Source organism: Vanessa tameamea, chromosome 31, assembly GCF_037043105.1.
Source record: "Vanessa tameamea isolate UH-Manoa-2023 chromosome 31, ilVanTame1 primary haplotype, whole genome shotgun sequence".
Classification (NCBI taxonomy): Eukaryota; Metazoa; Arthropoda; class Insecta; order Lepidoptera; family Nymphalidae; genus Vanessa; species Vanessa tameamea.
This window is the reverse complement of record NC_087339.1, coordinates 1,596,609-1,622,096: the sequence shown is the minus strand read 5'-3', so window position 1 is coordinate 1,622,096 and position 25,488 is coordinate 1,596,609. Positions and strand designations below refer to the sequence as shown.

At 33.8% G+C, this 25,488-nt stretch overlaps 1 protein-coding gene across 1 annotated transcript in view; it reads right to left on the bottom strand.

Moving 5' to 3' along the window:
• The window catches only part of LOC113396830 (uncharacterized), a 29,210-nt gene extending 15,892 nt beyond the window's left edge, over nucleotides 1-13,318 (bottom strand). Inside the window, exon 1 of the mRNA XM_064220182.1 lies at nucleotides 13,184-13,318. The gene's annotated coding sequence lies outside the window, so the exon portion shown is untranslated. The remainder of the gene's footprint in view (nucleotides 1-13,183) is intronic.
• Nucleotides 13,319-25,488: the final 12,170 nt, after the last annotated feature.

Genomic DNA, 25,488 nt, shown 5'->3' with positions numbered 1-25,488 from the left:
AACATTGTACAAACGTCTATTATTTAAAATTTACTTTGAAGCAATATTTTCGGATAACGCTTGAATCTTTAGGGACTTTTGTATTATATGTATTTTTTTTTAAATATTATTACTATTTTTAAAATCATTAAATTAATAATATGTTCGTCGGTAGATTCTACCGAGAAGAACCGGCAAGAAACTCAGTAGTTACTCTTCTTGAACATCTAGAAATACAGTCATGTTAGTTAAATACAATTATATATGTATTTTGTGTCTTCTGCCTGGAAGTCAACGAGCATTAACTCCACGTTTTTTTGTCATCAATAAAATCTTGTGTAGTCTATAGAAATATGTATAAATAATCAAAGTTAAAACCATAAATTCGGAACAAAATAGTTTTTTTTTTTTAAAACGGCTGCTACTTATTTGCATAAGGCCAGCGCTGTGTTGTAGTTTTTCTTTAGACAATCATCTGTACGAAGCTTGACTTTCTAGATGCCTGGACTGATTTTGATGGATTATTTTGAGTTTGACAGTTAAGATTTTAAAAAAAATGGCTGCCTCTAATACATATATCTCGCCGCAGCTAGTAGAAGTATGTACATGACTGTTAATTTTATTATCAATATATGCATTGATGTAATTTTTAGTCAGAGAAACTATTAAAAAATAAGTTTAGCAATAGAGGAATTTTATTTGTCAGAAGTTTTTTTTTTTAATTCAAATTAAATAAACGCAACAATCTATTTTGAAGGACCTATTTCTTTCGACTTCAATTAATAAAACAAAAGATTAAAAACATTAAAAAAAAAAACGTTCGTATTTTTAAATTTATTAAATTCTATCATCGTCAATTTATTTTTTTCATTTATATCTTTGACTAGTTTCCGTTTCAAAACAACTATTCTAAAAAAGTTTCACTTCGTAAAAATATATGATCCTGTTCCATTTTTAAATCAACTTAAAATAACTGAGAAACAATGATGTCAACAGTCGACCCGTTGACCCGTCGATATTTTTTCTTTTATCGACACTGACGTCACACGTAAGGATTTCGGGATGGAGTCTATAAATAGCAATTTGCTTATCGCCCAAATACGACTCGTAAGAAATTTTATGTAAAAAAAAATATTTTTTGATTTACGACATTCATTCGGTCGGAAGAGATCATACGCTTGCCATATTATATACATATCATAAAATTGGAGTGTCTGTTTATAATATTAAAATACTTAATATCCCGTTTTTTACGAAATGCATATGTATGTATGTATACGCGGTACATATACCAGAATAATATTTTTTACAATTTTTGTCTGTAAATTTGTTCCGGCTAATATCTGTACTGCATGGACCGATTTTGACGGGACTTTCACTGGCAGATAGCTGATGTAAGAAGGAGTAACTTAAGCTACAAAAATAACTTTTTCGTTAAATTGAAACGCGCACGAAGTCGCGGGCACAGCTAGTTCTTCTCTATTATTCGTCATCTGATCGTCATCCATCTCTCACTCCATCTATGTGTTCTTAAATATCCAAACTTATTTAATGGAATGGATGTTGGATTCAAAGATGGAGGCTTTGGGGCTCTGTGTACTGGAGGCCCCTTTTCTTTTTACAAATTAATATCTTATTTTTGTAAAAGCAACTTACTTAAATTAACTCATCGAAATTATATATTTTTTTATCTCTATCATGGGGCTCCCTCCGTGGTGGAGACCCGGTGCGATTGTCCGGGGCACCGTCCCCCTAAATCCAGCCCTGGAAGTGTCCGGAACGCAGACTCAAAGCCATCACATTCTCGTTTTGAATCACAAATTTCTACACAAGAATAAAGGCAAGGTTGAATGGTTTTGTACCGTATGCCTTTCGCTTTAGAGCTTAAAGTACTTTTTCCAAGCTTTTATGCCGTTTTATAAAATAAAAGCTATTTATAAATGTAGCACAAAGCTTGGTATTTAAAACTAGAATTATTTTAAAATACCTAGCTTCAGATATTTAAATTCCATAACGGTAGAGTTTAACCGTAACTGTGACTTTGATATCTTAGTGTGTTCTCATTTTCAGTAACACTTGCCACAATTATCTTACTAAATTATTAAACAATTTGACGACCTCCGTGGTCAAGTGTACACCGGTTTTCATGGGTACGCCACTCCGAGGTCCCGGGTTCATTGGGAGTCGATGTAGAAAAAGTTCATTAGTTTTCTATGTTGTCTCAGGTCTGGGTGTTCGTGGTACCGTCGTTAATTCTGATTTTCCATAACACAACTACTTTAGCTACTAACATTGGGATCAGAGTAATGTATGTGATGTTGTCCGATTAAAAAACAAAACAATCAACAGTAATAATTATCAACAATCAAAATGGCGGCTTCGACTGCGTACGGTTTAAATAAAAATACCTTTGTTAATTGTACATATAAACATTCGTCTTGAATCATTCTCAAAGATAAAAGCAGTAAGAAATTTTGGTGGTAGTTTAAATATATGTTACCGTTAATTTGCATAAATCAGTTACGAGTGCAGATCAACAAGGGATTCTGCAGATTACCTGGCCAAGTCAGTTAAAGTGAAAAAAAAAAAATTATTTTATTTAAATGCTTTATTGACCACCATAAAGTTAATCGGACAAAAGGCGGACTTAATGCCTGAAGGCATTCTCTGCCAGTCAACCTTTAGGTCAAACAGAAAAACCATGAAGGCGGTAATTAAATTTAATTAAAAATTAATTAACAATATATAACAATATATGCACATACTTATATAAAACTACATAAAAAAAAACATATACATACATATCCATATAGTATCCAGAAATTATTCAATTCTCACATCAACTAGGTAATCTGCAGAATACCAATGTAATCCGCAGACTAACGACCGTGCATACGATAAATTGCATAAATCAGATTATCGTTTGAATAAAACATGTAAATTAGGCAATTATTTAATATAATTTTTAGGACGTAAAACGAAGAGACAAAATATCAAATTTTAACTAAAACGTTACTCCAATGATAATATATAACAGATTAAATCAACTAGAAAAAACTCTCTGTCTGAATTTGACAGGCTTAAGTCGACATTTTTTTAGGACAGTCTTCGCAATTTGACGATGTATTATTTTTACGTTACCCTGCTAGATAAAGTGGAAATATAAGCTCTTTTTGATTTAAATTTCACACTTTAACGGATGGTATCAGGAAATCTGCAGGTTACCTAGTTAATGTGCACATTAACGTATTCTGCATTCGTTAACATAATTATATATAAGCGTTACATAAATATATATATGTATATATTTAGTACGCTTAAGTGAAGTAGATGGAGCAGCGACTGGATCAGCGTCGGTCATAAGTTAACCGTCGTTGGAAATAAATAAATTATCAAAAATCTTCAAAAGAGAATAAGCATTTTTAAAGATTAAAATATTATTACAATTCGCTGCGATCAATTAACTTTGTATTTTAAATGTTGCTAAAGAGTGACTACTGAGTTTCCTGCAGGTTCTTTTCGTTAGAATCTACATTCCGAAACGGTGGCTTCACTTAATTACATTACATTACATTACATTACATTACACAAGAGATAATAATAATAACATATGTTTATATATCTAGATAAAGTCAAATGATAGCAATAGTTATATTATAGTATTGCTGTTTTAAAAGTTACTGATACAAAGAATAGATACATTATAAAAGAAACCTTAATGACAGAAATGAGTTTCTTAAAATGTATATTGTCGAGGAACGAGCAACGCCATTTGCTAATACGATCAAGAACTATGCCTCGGTGTTGCTATTTAATAAATTCTCGATATCGTAATGTCAAGTGGACAATTGGATGGAATCGATTCTGCGATACGGCAACACTGCATTTTTGATGGAGCTGTCATTCATTTCATTTGTTATTACCGATTTGATTCCGTAAAAAAAGATATTGATAAGTTCGTTAACGGGTTTATTTGAGCACCGAGTAACGGAGGAAGAGCGATCTGAGCCCGAACGTGCGGAGGATGCGACATATAAAAAAAATAACTAGCCCCCCCCCCCCACTTCTCTGTTGCCCTAGGGCCTCCGGACCTCCAAATTCGTTCCGGATAACGTTTCGATTATTTTTAAAGTATACTAGCAATGCCCCAAATTAATTAAGGAATCACTATTATTCCTATTTACCCCTCCTTTAAACTTATCACTTGTGTGTGAGTGGGGACGACAATACCCCATGAGGTCGGAATCGATCCTGCGACTTTTTACATTGGCCCGTAATTGGCACTTACCCTTATGCTATTGACGCTCTAAAAATATTAAATTTACGATTAAGGGTTTCGTATAAGGAACGAGTTCAAGCTCCGTAGTGTTAGCTTATGGCCCGAAAAATCCTTTTAACTTTTTCATTGACTTAACCTCATGTTTGAAACTAGGACCTCGCGTTCTGCGGCCTTAAAAGCTAACATATAACAATGTCACCTAGTATATATTTTGAGACCTTAAATAATTTACGTCGAATCTGGTTCTCAGGGGCGAACGTTCTAGTTTAGACTTTAACGACTTTAATAAAACATTTTTTTTTTTTTTAATTCATACTAACCGGACAAAGTGTCAAGCTGTTTGGAGCAATAAAATAAATTTATTACTTTTAATAACATTAAGTGCTTAAATATATACAAATATGAATTAAAAATAGTCACTGTATAAATCTTGACCGCGTGGAATGGTGGCAAGAATGCTAGCAGCATTTCCCCGTTGAATCGCAATTCCGTTCCTCTGGGCTAAAAACGAACCAGCCGTGTCACCAGTGGAGGCAATGAGGCGAGGTGTTATACCTTTGATGAAGCTTTTTGCACCACTACTCCAAGGACCAAGTGTTTCGACAGCAAATGGGACAAAAAAGTAATTTGACATAAGCAATGAGTGTAGTTACTTATAATAAAGATTTATGTTTTTTTTTTTTTATTATTGTATAGGCACGGGCAATGGTCCAGTTGATGATAAGTGATCAATGGCTTTACGCTCTTCCCGAGGCACGGGAGTGTACATAATCAGCCTGTCAATTTCCCACTGCTGGGCTAAGGCCTCCTCTCCCGTTGAGGAGAAGGTATGGAGCATATTCCACCACGCTGCTCCAATGCGGGTTGGTGGAACGTTGGAACACGGGAGTGTACATACTTCCAACTTCCAGACTTCGAGCTGTTACTGAGAATTTAGCGAAAGTATTCTGTGACTGATTGAGATTCAGCAAGATTTAAATTTTGCCGCCATTCTAAATGAAATGAATCAAATTATACCTCAACTGGCGGCTCATTTTTTTTTTATATAGGTGGTCCTTATTATTTTTTTAATATAGTTTATAATCCTGTGAAAATTTAAATTACATGAGTAACGTATTTGTACTATCATTTATAGCACCTTAAATTACCTTAGCGTATGACAATGTACAATTTAAACGGATATTGTTACCACTACTTGTGACCAACGACACTTGAAGCTTTGTGCAAGTCCGTCTGGTTAGGTACCACACACACACAGATCAGCCCGCATTCGTCCACTGCTGGACATAGGCCTCTCCAAATGCACGCCACTGTGGTCTTTCTTCGGCAACTCGCATCCAGCTCCTGCCAGCCGTCTTGCTCAAATCGTCACCCCACCGTGCCTGACGTCCTACACTACGTTTGCCGAGACGCGGTCTCACACACATTCTTTTTATATGATATCGGTAGGCGGACGAGCAAATGGGTCACCTAATGGTAACTGGTCACCACGCCCATAGACAATGGCGCTGTAAGAAATAATAATCATTCCCTACTTAGCCACTGCGGCACTAAGTTCCAACCTTGGAAACCAAGTTATGCCCCTTGTGCCTGTCTTTGGACAAGCACAAGGGGACTCACTCGCCCTTCAAACCGGAACACAACAATACTGAGTAATTCTGTTTGGCGGTAGAACCGATGAGTTGATGATACCTCCCTAGAGGGTTTACCTAGGGCTTGCACAAAGCTATAATCATTTTCCCTCGTTTTTGCAAAATTTTGAAGTGATAACTTCTTATGGGAGGGTATCGAACGGACGAACGAAAGAAATAACTAACAAACAAACAAACAAATATGAGCACTTTTCAATAGTAATATTAAAAGAAAAATTAAATGTCACGACCGGTTCGGAATGCAGATTCTACTGATAAGAACCGGCAAGAAACTCAGTAGATACTTTTATCAGACAAATTACATAATTTAATATAATAAAATAAATACTAAAATAAGTAGGTAATAATTAAATTATTGTGTTTCATAGTATTGTAATTTATTGCCGGAAAAGTGTCTACTGAGTATCATACCGGTTGTCGTCAGAATCTACATTCCGAACCGGTGGTAGCATTAGTTTTAATCATATAAAATGATTCTAAAGTGCTCGCAAATTCATCATTTTCAAATCCAAAGAAAATTATTACGTTAGTAAAATTAATTGAGCAAATTCGTAACATTTTGGAATCAAATAAGTTCCTTTGCCTAGCTTTACCTGGTAGAGTAAATTGAGATCACTGTCAAAAAAAAAAAAACGAATGGGTGACCTCCTTGGTTAAAATTGTTTAAATTCGTACATAAAATAAAAACATTTCCTTATTACATACAGTTACATAACACACGACAACACGAAAGTCACGCTTGTCTTTTTAAATTAGGTAAAACTGAAAGCTCCTTATATAACAATGTTATATACCAAAACCTTCACCGCAACGCGCTTTACCTTCTTGTATAAGTTTTATGTACATCGGTTTATTAGTTTTACAGTTAGGTATTACAAAAAACTGCTCTCCGTTTATAAATATTACTAAAACATTACTACAAAGTATAAAACAAAGTCGCTTACCGCTGTCTGTCTATCGCTATGTATGCTTAGATCTTTAAAATTACGCAACGGATTTTGATGCGGTTTTTTTAATAGATAGATTGATTCAAGAGGAAAGTTTATATGTATAATACATGCACAATATAGTAGAGGAACACTGATCATTTAAGAGTTTTCTAATGTGATGTAAATAGACACATTTTTTGCGCTTACATTGCAAACGCTGGTAGAACCCTGCGAGATAGATCAAAATAATGTACCTACTACAGTAAACCTTAGAAAGATCTACAAAAACGTCCGCGATGGTATATATCTATCTCTTAGGGATAAATCACAAAAAGCATTTTTTATCCTTTATTTTTTACGAAAAATAATGGCTTATTTACGAAGAGATTTTAGGCTATACAGCATTAATCCTTATCCAATTAAGAACCTGAAGTAAATTGTATATTTAATATAGACCAATATTTCCCTTTACAACATGCAATAAAAGTACTATGGGGCATATTTAGATACATATTTTTTAAATACATACTTTTATAATTAATAAAAATATAATTATTAACATATATTTATTTTTTACTAAATTAAGTCAGTTTTATTTTATAATCATTTGTTAACTAACATCGAAAGAAATAAAAACAATTCTGTTGTCCTATCTATTTTTTATGAGATTTATGATTGATCTTACTTCGCTCGGTTGGCGCCATCTATTAGAATATTCGCGCGTAACCTCGTCTCCTCGCTTAACCACTAGTTCACGGGCTTGCCGTTTTTGTCGATTTTGTAAGTGTGTGCGTGCGATTTTCAAGGGCACCTAGCTCTTGTAGTCCTCTTAAATGAATATTTTCGAAGGTGTTACAGATTTAAAACACAAGGACACAGCGGTTTGTATTGTCTAGCGACTGAAAAACCGTGAACGTTGTAAGACATTCTGTAGTATATTTTAGTATCAGCATTGAACCTGCGCGAAGTCGGGGCGGGTCGCAAGTTGAGTTAATAAAATCGACATTTCTCAACGCAAATAATCGATCGACATGCAAAAATACAATATCTCATTGATTAACCTTAAAAACGTAACGAGTTACGTGAACGGACATTAAAGTCTTTATTTGTGTATATTCCATATGACCGGGTTTTTTAAAAAGAGGTCAAACTTTATAAGTTCAAATATCTAACAATAGATGGCACTACCAGGCAAGGAAAATTATTAACAGTTTGTAAATTTCCCAAACGTGAAGAACTTCCGTCACGCTAGTCCAATGCGAGTCGTATTATGGAAAATAAAAAAAAAATACGCCTTGTGTAAAATTTATAACTATTTTAATTAATATGAATTGACGTACTGACCTCATCTCCATTTTGAGAACAGGTGTGTGTGAGGTGGTGTCAAGTCGCCTCGAAATAGACAACTTTACACGTTAGCTTATTTAACAATTTTTATTTTGTTACAAAATTTAAATTGTCAATATTTATATCTGCGTGTGAGTGTAAGAAATTACAATAATGATTATTTTATTGTAATGTATTTAAAACCACTAAGCCGAGACGGCCCAGTGGTCAGAACTCGTGCATCTTAACCGATGATTTCGGGTTCAAACCCAGGCAAGCACCACTGAATATTCATGTGCTTAATTTGTGTTTATAATTCATCTCGTGCTCGGCGGTGAAGGAAAACATCGTGAGGAAACCTGCATGTGTCTAATTTCAACGAAACTCTGCCACATGTGTATTGCACCAACCCGCATTGGAGCAGCGTGGTGGAACATGCTCGAACCTTCTCCTCGAAGGGACAGGAGGCCTTAGCCCGGCAGTGGGAAATTTACGAGCCGTATGTAAAATTATTCGCTAGTAATTAAAAACAATTTCTAATTACGTCCAAAACGTAGAACTTCGCACGCGCGTACGTACACATATTTTTAACAATTTAGCGAACAATCGTGAATACATTTCTAATACTTACTTATATAATGATATGTTTATTAAACATACAATTGAGTGGCAGGGAACGTCATAGGACATCTTTATTTCACCCCTCGAAAGGTAAAAATGGGACGTGTGTTCGTGTGAAAGTTTTATAAGTTGCGTGCAAAGCCGCCGGCTTAGCTAGTTGAATAATAAAATCTTAAACCACACAAACATATCAAAAACGGATTAATGTTTCAAAACAAATACAACAATTGTAATCTTTGATAAACATAATCAATACGGTAATTCAAAATGGCGGAACCAATTCGAATATTTTACACGAATGTGAATTTTAAAACAATAGCCCGTATTCGTTCGTTTGCATATTAAATAATATTTGTTATTTTAATTGCGACATAAGCGTATCGTATTTTAGTTACGTTCTAAGAAATATTTTTTTCATTTAAGAATGTTCTAAGAAGTTCTAAGAAGTTCTAAGAAGGTTATAACGCTGAACTAATACTAGACTAGTACTAAGTATTGTGATTTAAGTATAAGTAGTTAAATTTTCTTTGTCTAAATCTGATAGTATTTGATTACTAGCGACCCGCCCCGGCTTCGCACGCGTGCAATGCAGCCACTAAATATACTACAGAATGTCTTACAACGTTCACAGTTTTTCAGTTGACAATACAGACCGCTATGTCCGTGCATATTAAATCTGTAATATCTTCGAAAATATTCATTTAAATTGCATGGACCATATTGATCTATATTATATGCACAATGTTTTTAATTGGATAAGGATTAAGGCTGTATTGCTTAACATCGCTTCGAAAACAAGTCATTATTTCTCGTAAAAATTATAGGATAAAAAAATTGTTATTGTGGGTTATCCCTATCAGATAGACATATACCATCGCGGACTTTTTTGTAGACCTTGTTAAGGTGTACAATACTGTAGTACATTATTTTGATCTATCTCGTAGGTTACAGCCAGCGTTTGCAATGTAAGCGCAATAAAATGTGTTTATTTACGACTTTACATTAGAAACATCTAAAATTATCAGCGTTCCTCTACTATATTGTGCATGTATTATACATATAAACCTTCCTCTTGAATCAATCTATCTAATATAAAAACCGCATCGAAATCCGTTGTGTAATTTTAAAGATCTAAGCATACACAGGGACAGACAGCGGTAAGCGACTTTGTTTTATACTATGTAATGATATCTTGATAAAATTTTCTCTTTGACATGATTAAATGTTAATTATCTCAAGCTCTCAAGCCTTATTTTAATCATCTTAAACTCCTTCACATTAATGAACAATAACACTTTATTTAATTTTACACAAAAACAACGCTCTGACATTTGCAAAGAAAAAATCAACCGTGATCGGTTTTGCCGAATAGTCGGTTAGTCGGCCAAAGTTTTGATGAGCATATTACTAATGTAGACTCTTATTCTATATGCGAAACCGGGCGCGTAGCTTGTGTTTAAATAACAATAATATATCTAGGAGCGTTACAACGTCTTCACAATGAAATCGTAAGTCACAAGCTCGTGATTTAGTACCATAGACATTTACCATATACTTTCTCTAACCGCAAAACATTTCGTATCAGCCGTGACACTGTGAGAAGTCATTTCGTATCTCACTCGCTCGACTGCTTTAGTAGTGGCTAGATACAGATACAAAGCCACAGGTCCCAAGGTCCTGGGTCCTGTTTTCTGTCGAAAATTCCTCAAAGTAACATCCATGGTATGTATCCCTCCCTCGGTAAGTACAGCTGTTGGTCCTGCCAGTGTTTTTGCACACACCTGCCCTATAATATGTCCTAAGTAGTTGACTGGTCTCCCTTCATGATATTTTATTTTATTTTCAACTAGCGACCCGCCCCGGCTTCGCACGGGTGCAACGTATGCTGTTTTTCAATCATTAGACAGACCGCTATGTCCCTGCGTTTTAAATCTGTAATATCTATAAAAATATTCATTTAAATTTCATAGTGCAAAGGGCCATATTGATCTATACTAAATTTACAATGTACTAAATATACTTAATTGGATAAGGATTAATGCTGTATTGTTTGAAATCGCTTCGAAAATAAGTCATCGTTTCTCGTAAAAGTAAAGGATATTGTGTGTGTGTGTTTATTGTGGGTTATCCCTAAGAGATATACATATGTATATAAGACCTTTTTCAGGTGTACAATACTATAGTACATTATTTTGATCTATCTCGTAGGGTTCAGTCAGCCATTTGCCATGTAAACGCAAAAAGTGTGTTTAATTACGACATAACTTCAGAAAGCTCTAAAATTAGCAGTGACCTATTAAAAAAAAACCGCATCAATATCCGTTGTTTAATTTTAAAGATCTAAGCATATATAGGGACAGACAGACAGCGGTAAGCGACTTTGTTTTATACTGTGTAATTATACTGATAGGACAACCAACAGTAGATACAATATCACATCAAAATAAAAAAAAAATACATTTCAAAATTATCTTGACAAATGTTCTTTTTATAGGTAGTCTCGCCATGCACTAAAGATTAAGAGCTTTGTCCAAGCCCGGGGTAGGTACCACCCACATATATTATACCACCAAACAGCAATATTTAGTTTAGGTGTGCTTCGGTTTGAAGGGTGAGTGAGTCCGTGTCACTACGGGCACAAGGGACATAATAACTTAGTTCTCAAAGTTGGTGGTGCGCGATGTAAGGAATGATTTTTGGGCGGTGGTGACCTCTGCGTTGGTTGCGGGCTGTACAAGACCGGTCGTTGTTGCGATCTTTGGGGGAGGCCTATGTCCAGCAGTGGACGTCCTTCGGCTGACATGAATGAAATGACCTCTTACCATCAGGTGGCTCATACGCCATTTCGAATACGTTCTACATAAAAAAAAAAGTCAAGACCGCTTCATGTAATACGGTTTGATATAAATTATTCAACAATACAATTGTATATTTAATAAACGTAACTACATTATCATTACATAGTATAAAACAAAGTCGCTTACCGCTGTCTGTCCCTGTGTATGCTTAGATCTTAAAAAACTACGCAACGGATTTTGATGGGTTTTCAATAGATAGATTGATTCAAGAGGATGGTTTACATTGTAAACGCTGGCTGAACCCTACGAGATAGAACAAAATAATGTACTACAGTATTGTACACATTTAAAAGGTCTACAGAAAAGTCCGCGATGGTTTATGTGTATGTATAGGGATAACCCTCAATAACTATTTTTATCCTTTACTCTTTACGAGAAATAATGGCTTATATTCGAAGCAATTTTAAGCAGTACAGCATTAATCCGGATCCAATTAAGTACCTTAAATACATTGTGAATTTAATATAGATCAATATGGCCCTTTACAGCATGTAATTTAAATAAATATTTTTTTGAAGCGGTTTGTTTTGTCTAATGACTGAAAAACTGTGAACGTTGTAAGATATTCTGTAGTATATTTAGTATCAACATCATAGCCGTGCGAAGCCAGGGCGGGTCGCTAGTATTTAATAAACATAACTACATAATATAAAACAAAGACGCTTCCCACTGTCTGTCTGTCCCTATGTATGCTGAGATCTTTAAAATTACGCAACAGATTTTGATGCGGTTCTTTTTAATAGATAGAGCGATTCGAGATGAAGGTTTATATGTATAATACATGCATAATGGAATACTGAACATTTTAGAGGTTTCTAATGTAATGTCATATATAAACACATTTCTTTGCGCTCACATTGTAAACGCTGGCTAAAACCTACGAGATAGATCAAAATAATGTACAAAAATTTTCAGGGTACGATCGCCATTTAGGCTACGTTAAATATAATGTATGATAATTTTTAGCCTTTGAACTACGCTGAATATAATGGTACGAATTTCATTTCATAATTTTAGGCGGTTTTTGCGTGACGCGCGTTAAAAAAAACAGCGATATTTTTTTATAGATACAGATGTCTAAAATATTGACAACACTAAAGCTCGTCAAAGGCTAAAAAAAAAGAACTAAAATCGGTTGATAGGTCAAGTGAAAGGTACTAAAGTCTAAATTTTTTTATTATGTATTACTTTGGATACAAAAAATGTTCCATTTATTAAAATAGTTTAATATAATTGTCTAAATTGTACTATGATTAAGTAAATATTCAAAAGTTAAAATATTGTTACTAACATTTGATTTATTGTTATTAATAAATAAATTATAACATAAGTACCTAATATAACTTCTTTTTTTAATTTAAACATTATACAGCTTTTGATAATCTTAAAACTACATCGAAAGTTGATCTCTATACAGTCTACATTTAAAAATTTAAAAAGAAAACAACCGTAGAATGTCTTATGCAGTACCAATTAAAACCGTTTAAAGGAAATTGTAATTTAAATAACACTTCTATAATTATAATAAATACAACTCACCCCAAATATAATCACTACAGATATTTATATAACATCACTTAACTAACTATTTAATGTTATGTATTTTTAAAATAAACGTAAATAAACAAAACGGGTTCGTGTTAAATGCACGTACGTTCACGACGACGGTTTTTGCTCGACTAAACGAATTTCAACAACAGTTATTCTTGGAGACAGGATTGTAGCATGGACCGCGCGTGCTGCGACTTTGTTTTTTTTTTTATTGCATATTTTATACAGACTATGACTATTTAATTTACAGGTTTATTTGTAAATGTCATATGTAATAAATCTTTTCATTTTCAATTTAAAATATTCATTTATTAATAATAATAGCTAACCGTCCGGGCTTTCAGGTAGAATAAGGGTTGATATAAAACGTATACATTGAAGTACAGACATACAAAACATACTTGATGGTAGGGCTCTGTGCAAGCCTGTAGGGTAGGTACCACCCACTCTTCATATTTTCTACCACCAAACACCGATACTAAATATTGTATTGTTTATTAAGACTAAATTAATAAATAAATCTTATTATTAATTAAAAGAGTACTTTTTAGAAAAAAACGCTTGGATTTAGGCTCGGGTTCCATCACAGGACACTAATTATTGTAAAAAAAACAGCATTGTAAATCTGTTTATTTGAAAAGAGCAACTATGCGAGTTTCTTGCCGTTTCTTCTCGCTGGCGGCTGCTTTGCCTAACGGTGGTAGTATTTAAATATTGTCGATTAAAATCGCTTCATTGTGAAGTTTACTTGAATAAAATTGATTTAATTTGATTTTCCGGCATAAACGGTGAGTTAGGCAGTATAACTACACGTACAAGGGACAGAAGATCTAACGAAAACGATAAATTCCCAAAGTTAGTAACGCATTGGCGATGTAATGAATGGTTAACATTTCTAACAGCGCCAATGTATATGACCCTTAATGACATCTTACCATCTGGTGGCCCGTTTGACCGTCCGAATAACTATATTATAAAAATAAGAATAATAAAAACAGGGCTACGAATCTCTCATACGAAGAAAATTTTGACAAATTATAGACTCGATCGGATCGGATCTAAGAAACATAATTCATATGTCCGTCCAAGTATCATTTTCAGTAACGGCGGTCAATCTCAAAGTTGCGAATATGGCAGTGTAATGTCATGTCTTTTTAAAGATTTTTTTTTATTCTCAATCGATCTGACACTGGAGAAGCTGAAGACTAACGGTTTTAAATGGTGTTCGTGGTACTGGAACATCACCTAACAAGAAATAAATATAATTAACTGATTTAAATCTAGAACCTTAGGTTTATAGAGACAGTAGGTGAACCTGCGGCTTTACCCGCGCGTAATATATAAAACACAAACTTCCGACCCCCTTTTTAAGCCCTTAGGGAAGGAGTTTCGTAAAATCCGGTTTTAGAAATTTCTATACCCTATAAAGCCGAGATGGCCCAGTGGTTAGAACACGTGCATCTTAACCGATGATTTCGGGTTCAAACCCAGGCAGGCACCACTGAATTTTCATGTGCTTAATTTGTGTTTATAATTCATCTCGTGCTCGGCGGTGAAGGAAAACATCGCGAGGAAAACTGCATGTGTCTAATTTCAACGAAATTCTGCCACATGTGTATTCCACCAACTCGCTTTGGAGCAGCGTGGTGGAATATGCTCCATACCTTCTCCTCAACGGGAGAGGAGGCCTTAGCCCAGCAGTGGGAAATTTACAGGCTGATTATGTTTTTATGTTATGTTATAAGGAACCTACCTGCCAAATTTCAAGTTTGTATGTGTTACAGTTTCTGAGCTTTCGTGATTAATCAGTGAGTGGTATTTCGCTTTTATATATATAGAAGTTTATTACCCAAAAATAACGTTTGTTTACGTAATATTACGAAATTTATATTAACTACTTATATAAGTTATCAATAACACTAATGTTACTTAATCTCGTTGGTGTAGTAGCAAGACATTAACTAGACATAAGGCCGCAGATCCCGAAATGCCGGATTAAACCCCAGGTCGGGTATATTTTTTCTATCCAAAAATTCTCAGTTAAAGCCCGGAGTATGGAAGTTCGAAGTGTGTTCACATTATAGGGTGTAGACATCCGCTAAGAATGGATCTTACAAAACTCCACCCCTAAGGGGATAAAACGGGGCTTAGAAGTTTGTACGAAAGTCCTACGTTTTTGAAGTAAGAGACTCGAAATTTAAAATGTATGCTCTATATATGGTGTGGAGGTGTTGTTTATCTTTAGAAATCAACCCCCTTTTGGGGTTAAAACGAGCATGGTTTGTATGAAAGTCCAATGTTATTGAAGTTAACGTAATCATGGCAGAAGTATTTTAAATGGTATTTAAGTATAAGAATTATTAAACACAACTACTTACTATAAGGAGGGATGTTTTATTATAACAATAAAAAATATTTTAGCGTGGACCGTGCGGTCCGAATCGTACATAATAATATTATAAATAAAGATTTGTTTGTTTCTAATAGATAAAATCTGAATCTGTTGAACCGATTATCCAAAAACAAAATTCAGTAACAATAAGATTCTTACAGTTACAAACTGAAATAGCTGCAGTTAAATCCGCGGGCACAGCTAGTATTCAATAAAATCTGCGAATATTTCTCGGTCATCACATCCCAGACCGAAAGATAGTCTCGTTTCAATGAATACATCTGTCTTTCTATTGAAATATGTGACAGTATAATATATAACAATATTATAAATGCGAAAGATAATCTGTCTGTCTGTTACGCTTTATGGGCTAAAAGACTAAACCGTATTTGAAGAAATTTGGTGGGATGCAAGTTTAAACCTCAAGAAAGGACATAGGCTTTTTTATATTTAAAACGTAAACGCGGGCGAGAAATAGTATATTATATCTGATATTTGGCACTGCGCCTGCCCCATAGGTGTAGACTTACTTATAAAACCGCCATACCCAACCCGTCCTGTTTTGTCTCGCTGGTAAAACGCGTTACGCGTTTCCCCCACGTGGAAGTGAAAGTGTGACTCGCCGGTGCCCAGGAAGTCGACACACCCTGGCACATACCCTGTGCGCCCTGGTATTCCGGAATACCCACTAAAAAACCAGTAGTACCCTCTCCGTCTCGTCAGACTTCATCGTATATTCCGACAAACAGAAATACTCAGTATAATTATGTTTCTGTATTATGTTAGAATATTATTTAAGCTACTGGGCTATCTCGGCTTATACTATGGACCTAGCTCACTCGCTCTTTAAAGCGAATATACCACAATATTCCTTGTTACTAGGGTTTTGTACAAGCCCACCTGGGTAGATACTACCGTAACAATAGCAATAGTACTGTGGTGTTCTAATTTGAAAAGTTTGTGAGCTAGTTTAACTACAGAGAAGGGATATATCTTCTGAGTTCTCAAGGTTGGTGATTTGAAGAATAACTATTTTTTAAAGTATAAATGTAGTATGCCAGGGCGACTAGTACAGTTCATTCTCTCTGATTGTACTGGCCGTCTTCGCGTTTGGACTCTACTACCCCTTACCATGTGGTGGAGTAGAGTCATATGCCTACCCGATTACGGTACCAGTGCGCTAACATCTCCTATCTTAAACGTAAAAAAACCACAAAATTGGTGTTAGTAGTAATCGGTAAATCAGATTACGCAATTAGAAAAATTGACCGTAACTAATCGCTGAGCGCAGCAAATCAAAATATTACAATAAAATAGAGTAGGCTTTCATGAGAACTTCAATTGTTATTTATACTAAATTAGTTGTGTTATGGGTTGGTCGTCAGGTGTTAGGTTAGCCTAATCATTTCCTTGCAATTTATACAGTAGTTTGGCCGTAAAAACGTAAATGACACGGAGACAAACAGAGTTACTTTCGCATTTATAATATTAGTATCGACTTATAGTAATTTAAATTAATATATATTTTTGTTCGTTTATAGTCCACTCGAAAAAAAGAGAAGTGTATTTTTCTATCTTTTTGATTGAATTAAATAATTGGATGTACTCTAGATGTACCTCAAAGCTATGTATACTAATACAAAGTTAAAGGCCTTATTTGTTTGAGTACGCTTATTTATTTATGTACATAAGAAACCCCATCGGCATATACATAAAAATATATTATAAAAAAATTAAACAGACTTCAAAATTAGAATCAGCTATTGAACTAAAAATAAAAATAAAATAATATTTTTTAGGACTTACGGAAAGACAAAAATTAAGGTTTTGGCTGAAATTGTCGATGTCATGGAACTGGAGGTCATTATCTCAGGATCAACCAGGACCTCAATTCTTCTAATCAATTGACAGTTTATCGCAATCGAAACGTCGTTCAGCCGTGTTCGTATTCTACAAACGCAAATATCCAGTGGTTCTGACAAAGTTGATCGATATATAATCGTAACCGATATAAATAAGTATTTAGTTACGAACAAACTGAGCTTAATTTTTACGAGGAAGTTGAAACGGAACGTATCATCACAGTTATTAGTAGAATTTACCCCCATCCATTTACTAAGACAAGTCTTAACCGATACAACATTACGCTACCACGGGACTGGATCAGTAACCAGGACCGTACTTAGAGGAGACCACTAGGGCCTCCACAAGAGAGGTTCTGAAGAGTTAAGAATTTTAATGTAATATACATTCAGATATCTGGATATAGTTAAACTATAGTAACATTACTAATTACTGTTTTAAAAGACACGGATACAAATATTAAATAAATTATTGAAAATTTTGACAGATGGAAATGACATTGTTCAAATGAATTAGTGAAATAATAATAAGGGGCCTCCAATCTTCTGTTGCCCAGGACCAAACTCCTTTGTGGCCCCAGAACCTCCAGACCTCCAAATCCGATCCTGGCAGTAACACTTTAGGTTTGTGAAACCACGTAAAACGTAACCACGTAAGACGGAACGTCTAATTAAATATTAAAATCGTTTGTAGATTCTACAGAGACGAATTAGTAAGAAATTGTGTAGTTATTCACTGCCGTTATATTAATGAATACGAATCTAAATATCTATCTATAATTTCATTTATAATTTTCTTGATTCAAATCATCACGAGATTGCGTTCATTGATTTAACTTTGTTTATATGAATTTGTTATCGACTGAATCATTTATTATGTACATGTAACAAATACATTTGATATTATTAGTATTACTTTAATTATTTATAAAATACATTGATGATGTCCTCCTTTTCAGAGAAGATTTCATCGCAAGATTTCAGTCACGAAAACCAAACACACTGGAGACTAACCTAAAAAATTAGAATTAACAGCCTGTAAATCTATATGGGCTAATTTATAATCTCTCTCTTTAGAGGAGAAGGTTTGAAGCTCATTTCATGACGGAGCTCTGACACGGGTTGGTGGACACATGTGGCGAATTGTCGTCCACCACATATAGATTTTCTAACGATGTTTTCCTTCACCATTGAGCACAAGTACCGATACAGCTTGCCCGGGTACAGATTCAGAATCAATGTTTAAAATTCCCATCTTTTAGCCACTTTTCTTGATGGTAAGGCTTTGTGCACTCCCGCCTTGTGTAAACAACAGATTGTTAGATATTCTACCATCAAACAGCAATAATTAGCATTATTCCGGTTTGAAGGGTTTGTGAACAAGGCTAACTAAGGACATAACATCATGTTACGGCCTTATTATCTTAGTCGCACAAACTGCACAACACTTTATTTTTCACTATTACACTTTGGGGACGATAAGTTTTTAATTATAATTAAAGACACTATTTTTATAAAATAGGTATTTATTTGACAGCACATCTTTCTTGTTCGTATCTAACCAAACGAATGTCTGGTTCCGACTTTTACGAGCTTAACTTCGAGTCAAAATAAAAACCATACTATCAATGAAATTAAATATTTTAATCTAAAGGAAAAGATTCAATTGAAATACTAAAATATTTGTAGGATATAGTTTGTGATTTGTTAAAATATTATATATTTACGCTTTATTAACTAATGTATCTATACTCTATTCCAACCATAACAAGAAAAAACCAAATAAACAACATTTGACAGCGAAATGACGCGATATTATTGGTCGAGAGCTTGATTAATCTATAATTTTCACTATGGATTTGCGAAAAAATGGCGTTTTGATCGACGACGAAACTGTTATCGGAATTTCGGAATTAAAATTAAAGTGGAAATAAGTGGTTAAGTGCAATAGTGTTGTATTATAAATAAACATATATTAATCATAAACTCTCAGTAGTGCACAATATAGCTGAGTTATTAGCAAATCGAAAGAAATACGTAAATCTAAGGTTTGTTTATTTTTTTCCTATTCCATTGGAATAGGCTATAAATCTAAATATCTAAAGTCGGTAGCAATCATAGCTCTCAAGGCTACTATTAACTATAATATAAAGGATGATTAATATTTCGTACAGTATCAGTGTCTATGGGCTGTTTTTTCTTTTGTTTTTGCCGTATACAGCCATCATATAACTCAATTGTCAATGATGATCAATGACCTACCTAATTTTAAATAACTTACCTACTATCTATAAATATATAAAAACGATTCCAAGAGTTCGTATGTCATATTTATATCTAACTCTTTCTATCATTATAACAACATGTTACACTCCGCACGGCACAAGTTATTTAGAGGACAGTGTTTGTGAAAGTAGTGATTCTCTTGTGATGTGTAAACAAAATTCACAATTACTAACCTGTTTAATTTAACGCTATTAATAGCCAGCTAAATGTCATAGTTTAAGCTTTCTTTTTAATTTATTCGTATAATAAAATTTAGTATATATACACTTTTAAATAATACAATTATTTTTATTATGCTTTAGGTATCCATCCGACTTAACACCGGTTTAATAAAGGTCTATACATCTTCATTACATAGTATAAAACAAAGTCGCTTACCGCTGTCTGTCCCTATATATGCTTAGATCTCTAAAATTACGCAACGGATTTTGATGCGGTTTTTTTTAATAGATAGATTGATTCAAAAGGGAGGTTTATATGTATAATACATGTACAATATAGAAGAGAAACACTGATAATTATAGAGATTTCTAAAGTGATGTCGTAAATAGACATTTTTTTGCGCTTAAATTGCAAACGCTGGCTGAACCCTACGAGATAGATAAAAATTATGTTCTACAGTATTGTACACCTTTAAAAGGTCTTTCAGCACACATCCGTGTGAAGCCGGGGCGTGTCGCTAGTTTAATTTAAAGAACAAACCAAAAAAAAGAAAACTTATTGTTTTTTCTGGCTAGCAAAGATGAAATTCTCGGCCTTTGCTCTACTATAGTATGCAATGATTACACATATAAACTTCCCTCGTGAGTCGGTCTGTTTATTGATGAAAACCGCGCGCATACTTTAAAAGAGCAAAGCGCACAGACTGCGGGAAGCGATTTCGCCATGTAGAGATTATTGTCATATCAAATTATAAAAAACTTCATGTGACATTTAAAACTTTAATTTTGCTTGTAAATACAGTGAATAAGAAATATATTACCTAGTATCGTTTACTTGTAAAAGTTAGATGAAGATTATTAGTAAATATTTTAATATTTTTTTTTAACAGGCCTCCGTTAGAAATCTTAACTATTCCTTACAACGCCAACGCACGAATATTTTGAACTAAGATTTTATGTCTGTTCTGTCAGTAATTACAGTGGTTCACTCGCCCTTCCAACCGGAACACAACTAAGGATTGCTACGTATTGCCCAGAAAGGCTTGCACAACCAATAAGGATACTTTTTAAAAGATCTTTGTCAAAGTATCGCTTGCAATAATCATACAGCCTAATTGAAATTTTTATTATGTCGAGGTCTAAAAAAACATCGTCATATTTTGTCACAGTAACAAATTCGTAAAAACACAATTCACAAATAATATTTGTTTTATTTAACTTAAAATTAGCGTTAAGAACACTAACTGGCAAGTGACATTATTTCTCTAAACGTAATTCAAGTACAGATAATAAACAAATATTACATAAAATCTTTTTTTTTTTTTATAAAAGGGACCAAGGTTCTAAGTTCATTCGATTTGTATATTGTTTTTTTTTTGCTTATTTTTTTCTAGGATCGTTTGTGTGCTATAATTTTTCGAATAGAATTTTATAAATATTATGTGATATCATTTAAGTTATTTCTTGCCGTAAATTTCGATAAAGTTAAATCAGAATATAGTGCAAATAAACAAAACAGTTCTGGAATTTTTTTTATCACAATTCTACCCATTGCTTTACTAAGCCAAGTATAATGTCAAATCATTTGAACTTTCGTTTAGCTTAAAAGTGTCACCGGACCACGATGTAGGGCAGCTGATTATCGCGCATGCGTTAACAAAACTTTACCGTTATCCGTTAAAGGAAATTTGCGAGGCACCAGATCTAGTTTTTGGGATTGAATGGTTCCGTAAGAACTTAGGGTTCCACAATTTAATTATATAACGTTAAATAATAACCTCACTACATTATACTTGGTATAAAACTTTGTGCAAGCCCGTCGGGGTAAGTACCACCCACTCATCATAATATATTCTACCACCAAATAGTAGTACTCAGTATTGTTGTGTTCCGGTTTGACCACATCCCTGCCCCGACCTTAAAGAGCACATATTCTTATGCACACACTGTCCTGTAATATCGAAAACTTTGAGGTTGACCGCCGTTACAGAACTTGCCACGGAGACATTTCTTCGGGAAAATGGGTCACCAGATGTGTACATGTGATGTGTATATGACCATATTCCTAACAGGAAATATCTGTCGAGCAGTCGAAGAAAATATTACAGTAGAATAATTTTGTCTGTTCGTAGTAAGCTCGACACGATTAAAGACATTAAACCTTTTTATTTGCTCGCGCCAGTGAACTGTTTACGATGGGATATTCTTTTTTTAACGTGGCTGTTTACAGCTACGGTACGTGGGGCAAAATGGCGTCAATTCTATAAAAAAATTATTATTTTGTAGAAAATGTATTAATATTTAATACAATAAGTATCAGCTAATGTAATAAAAAAATACGTGTGGTCTCGGGACGCCCGACAGAAGTCACAACTTAAACTAATCTAAGTTGAACTATTTAATATTGAAATTGTTTAAGTTGAGAAAAGCCAGAGCCGGACCGTGAGTTTAGGGGCCCTGGGCTAATACTATTTAGAGGCCCACATAAGACGCACCTGAACGTTGACTTGAATTAAATTAATTGCATGGGTTTGATTAATTGCAGGATTCGCAGGGCTGCAAACCATACGATCTGATTAATTTAATAGAATGATGGATTATTTCGCATCATCGTCTATTTTTGACTTTGACTTGACTTAGCTGCATGCCCCCACCCGCCCGGGGCCCCTTGAATCCACGGGGCCCTGGGCTGGAGCCCAAAAAGCCATACAGTAGATGCGGCTCTGAGCTTAAAGCTTAATAAATTAAAAGCTTAATCACAGGTTAGTTTTCGCATGTTACCGCAACAAAATCCAATTAAATTACCGTATGTAGGATATCTGGTGTGTATTTCAAAAGGGGAAGCGTTAAATATTTTGGAAAGAACACAATTCAGTGTTATTATCATAAATTCTAATCTCTAATGGGACCATCGTAATCATATTATATTGGCAAGATTCAAAGAAACATAAGCTTATTGATTGATGTAGACACGGCTCGTATTTATTTTTGATATTTCCGCACTAATATTCTCTAAAATTTACAAGCATCTATATTAATCTGTTTATTGAGTTGCTTTGGATAACAGTAAAATCACGTTTCATAATAATTCTCGAACAAATATATCTTTCAATAACTTGCGATCTCATTGTTTCACGTGACAGATCAAACTTTTAAAAAAAAAAAAAAAATATGTATACGTATTTGTGCCGGTCTTAAATAGTGTGCCAAATAAAATAGTATTAATTAAAGTTTAACAAATTATTAAACAACTAATCATAACAATAATTGTACAAGTACATAATCATGTAAAATAAATAGATTCGATTATGATCGTTATATATATTAATGTGATACAATTAATTATGACATCCTATGACGTAACCCCGTATTGGCTAGGGCTACTCGCTAACAATAGCCTATTCCAATGGAAGTGGTAAAAAATATAAACAAAACCTTTGATTTACGTTTTTCATGCGATTCGCTAATAACTCAGCTATGTTGTGCACTACTGAGAGTTTATGATTAATATATCTTTATTTATAATACAACACTAGCGCACTTAACAACTTATTTCCACTTTAATTATACTTCCAAAATTCCGATAACAGTTTCATTCAAAACGCTATTTTGTCGATAAAACCAATGATATCGCATCAATTGCAATTTACTGTCAAATGTTGTTTATTTGGCTTTTTTCCTTTTATAGTTGGAATAGAGTATACAGTAAATAATAATATTACAACATACTTCAAAATTAGTTTTTTGGAAAAATAATATTGTGACAAGTTTCCGAAGAGTGTTGTGTAATAAATATAAATTTCTGCTTTTTTTTTTTTTTGTATCTGTAGTTGTGTATTGCTGTTGGCCCTACTGGCCTTTACAGCGTCATCGAACGTTGAGGCGAGTGCAAGACTCTGCCTTAAGGTAAACCCTTTTGGGCTCGAAAGTGACGTTCGTCCTGAGGGTGCCTCCTATGAGATCGCACCTCGGCTCAGAACGTAGTCGGTGGGGTAAATTTCTGCGTCAAAACGTTACTTTAAATACAGTAACTTATTCTACAACGCTGTCCAATGCGGGTGGTAGACACACATTTGGCAGAATTTAATTTAAATTTGTCACATGCCGTTTTCTTCACGTTGTTTTCCTTTATCACCGAGTACGAAATGAATTATAAACACAATTAACCACTTTAATATCCAGTAGTGCTTGAGTGGGCTTGAATCTGTAATCATGTGTTAAAATCCAAGTGATCTAACCATTAGACTGTCTGAGCTCGTACATAAAACACATTAAATTGTTGTTTTATCTAAACAAACTTTACTGTTTAATGTAATCTCTAGTGCGTGGTCGTAGTTCAGGAATTATTTTATAGAAAAGTTATCGGGCTTTGTACTAAAAATGGGTAAAAAATAGGTGTTCCGTAGGGTTCCATTCTACGCCCTTTTTTATTTTTCGTTCATACAAGTGATTCTTAATCTTATTACAACGATAAAATAAATCTAATTCACTTAAATAAAATAGATTTAAGGGCCAATTAAACTAATGTTAGCAAGTAGCCCTAGCCTCCAATATGGTGTTTTGTCATTGCATTATATAATTAATTATATTAAATTTACTTTATTATATATACAATTATTATTGTAATTAATTGATCAATAATTTGTACAACTTTAATTAATATTATTTTATATTTATTTTTTTTTTTTATTTTATTTTATTTGGTTCTTCAACAATGTGTACACTGATTATAATAATATAATATAACAAAGTAAAATTATATTCTAAGTGTCACAATTACTTAAAGAAGAACACAGCATGCACAAAAAGAAAACAATCAACATCTTAACCTAATTTGAAAATTATTTAAATAAAATTTAAATAAGTATTTAATTAAAAGGAAATAAAAGTAAAAAAAAAAACTATGTAATAAAAATACAAAGATGTATCAACTCAGACATTATTTTTGCTGCCCAGACGATCTTTTTCATGGAAGCAATGGACGTAACATTTAGATCGACACTGTTTTGATATTCATCATAAGCATTGTACATTTGTGAAAGTGGGCTATGTAGTTTCAGATTTGTGCGATGCTTTGCTTTATTAAACAAGTGTAAATTATTTGACCTAGGTAATCTGGTGGGAACATTAAAAGTAAGCTTTTGTAATAGGTCAGAATGAATAATAGACCCAGTAACGATTCTACTTAGAAATATTAAGTGAAACAGACTTCAACGTTTCGACAATGGAGAGAGTTTGAAAAATTCAATACGTTCATCGTAAGATTTTAGAACTTTGCTAAGCTTGCAACTAAAAGTTAAATGTCTAATGAATTTCTTCTGGATGGATTCAAGTCTTTCGATATGATTCTTGTATTTAGGAGACCGAACTACACTACAGTACTCTAAATTACTTCTCACCAATGCATTGTACATAACAATTTTTGTAGCTGCTTGCTTGAAGTTCTTAGATTCTCTTATTAAAAATCCTAGTATTATTGATGCCTTGAGGACTAAAATTTCGATATGTTTATCAAATTTAAGTTTTTGGTCCAAATTTATACCCAAATCCCGATAAATTTCTACCTCTTTAAGTACTTCCCCGTTTATATTA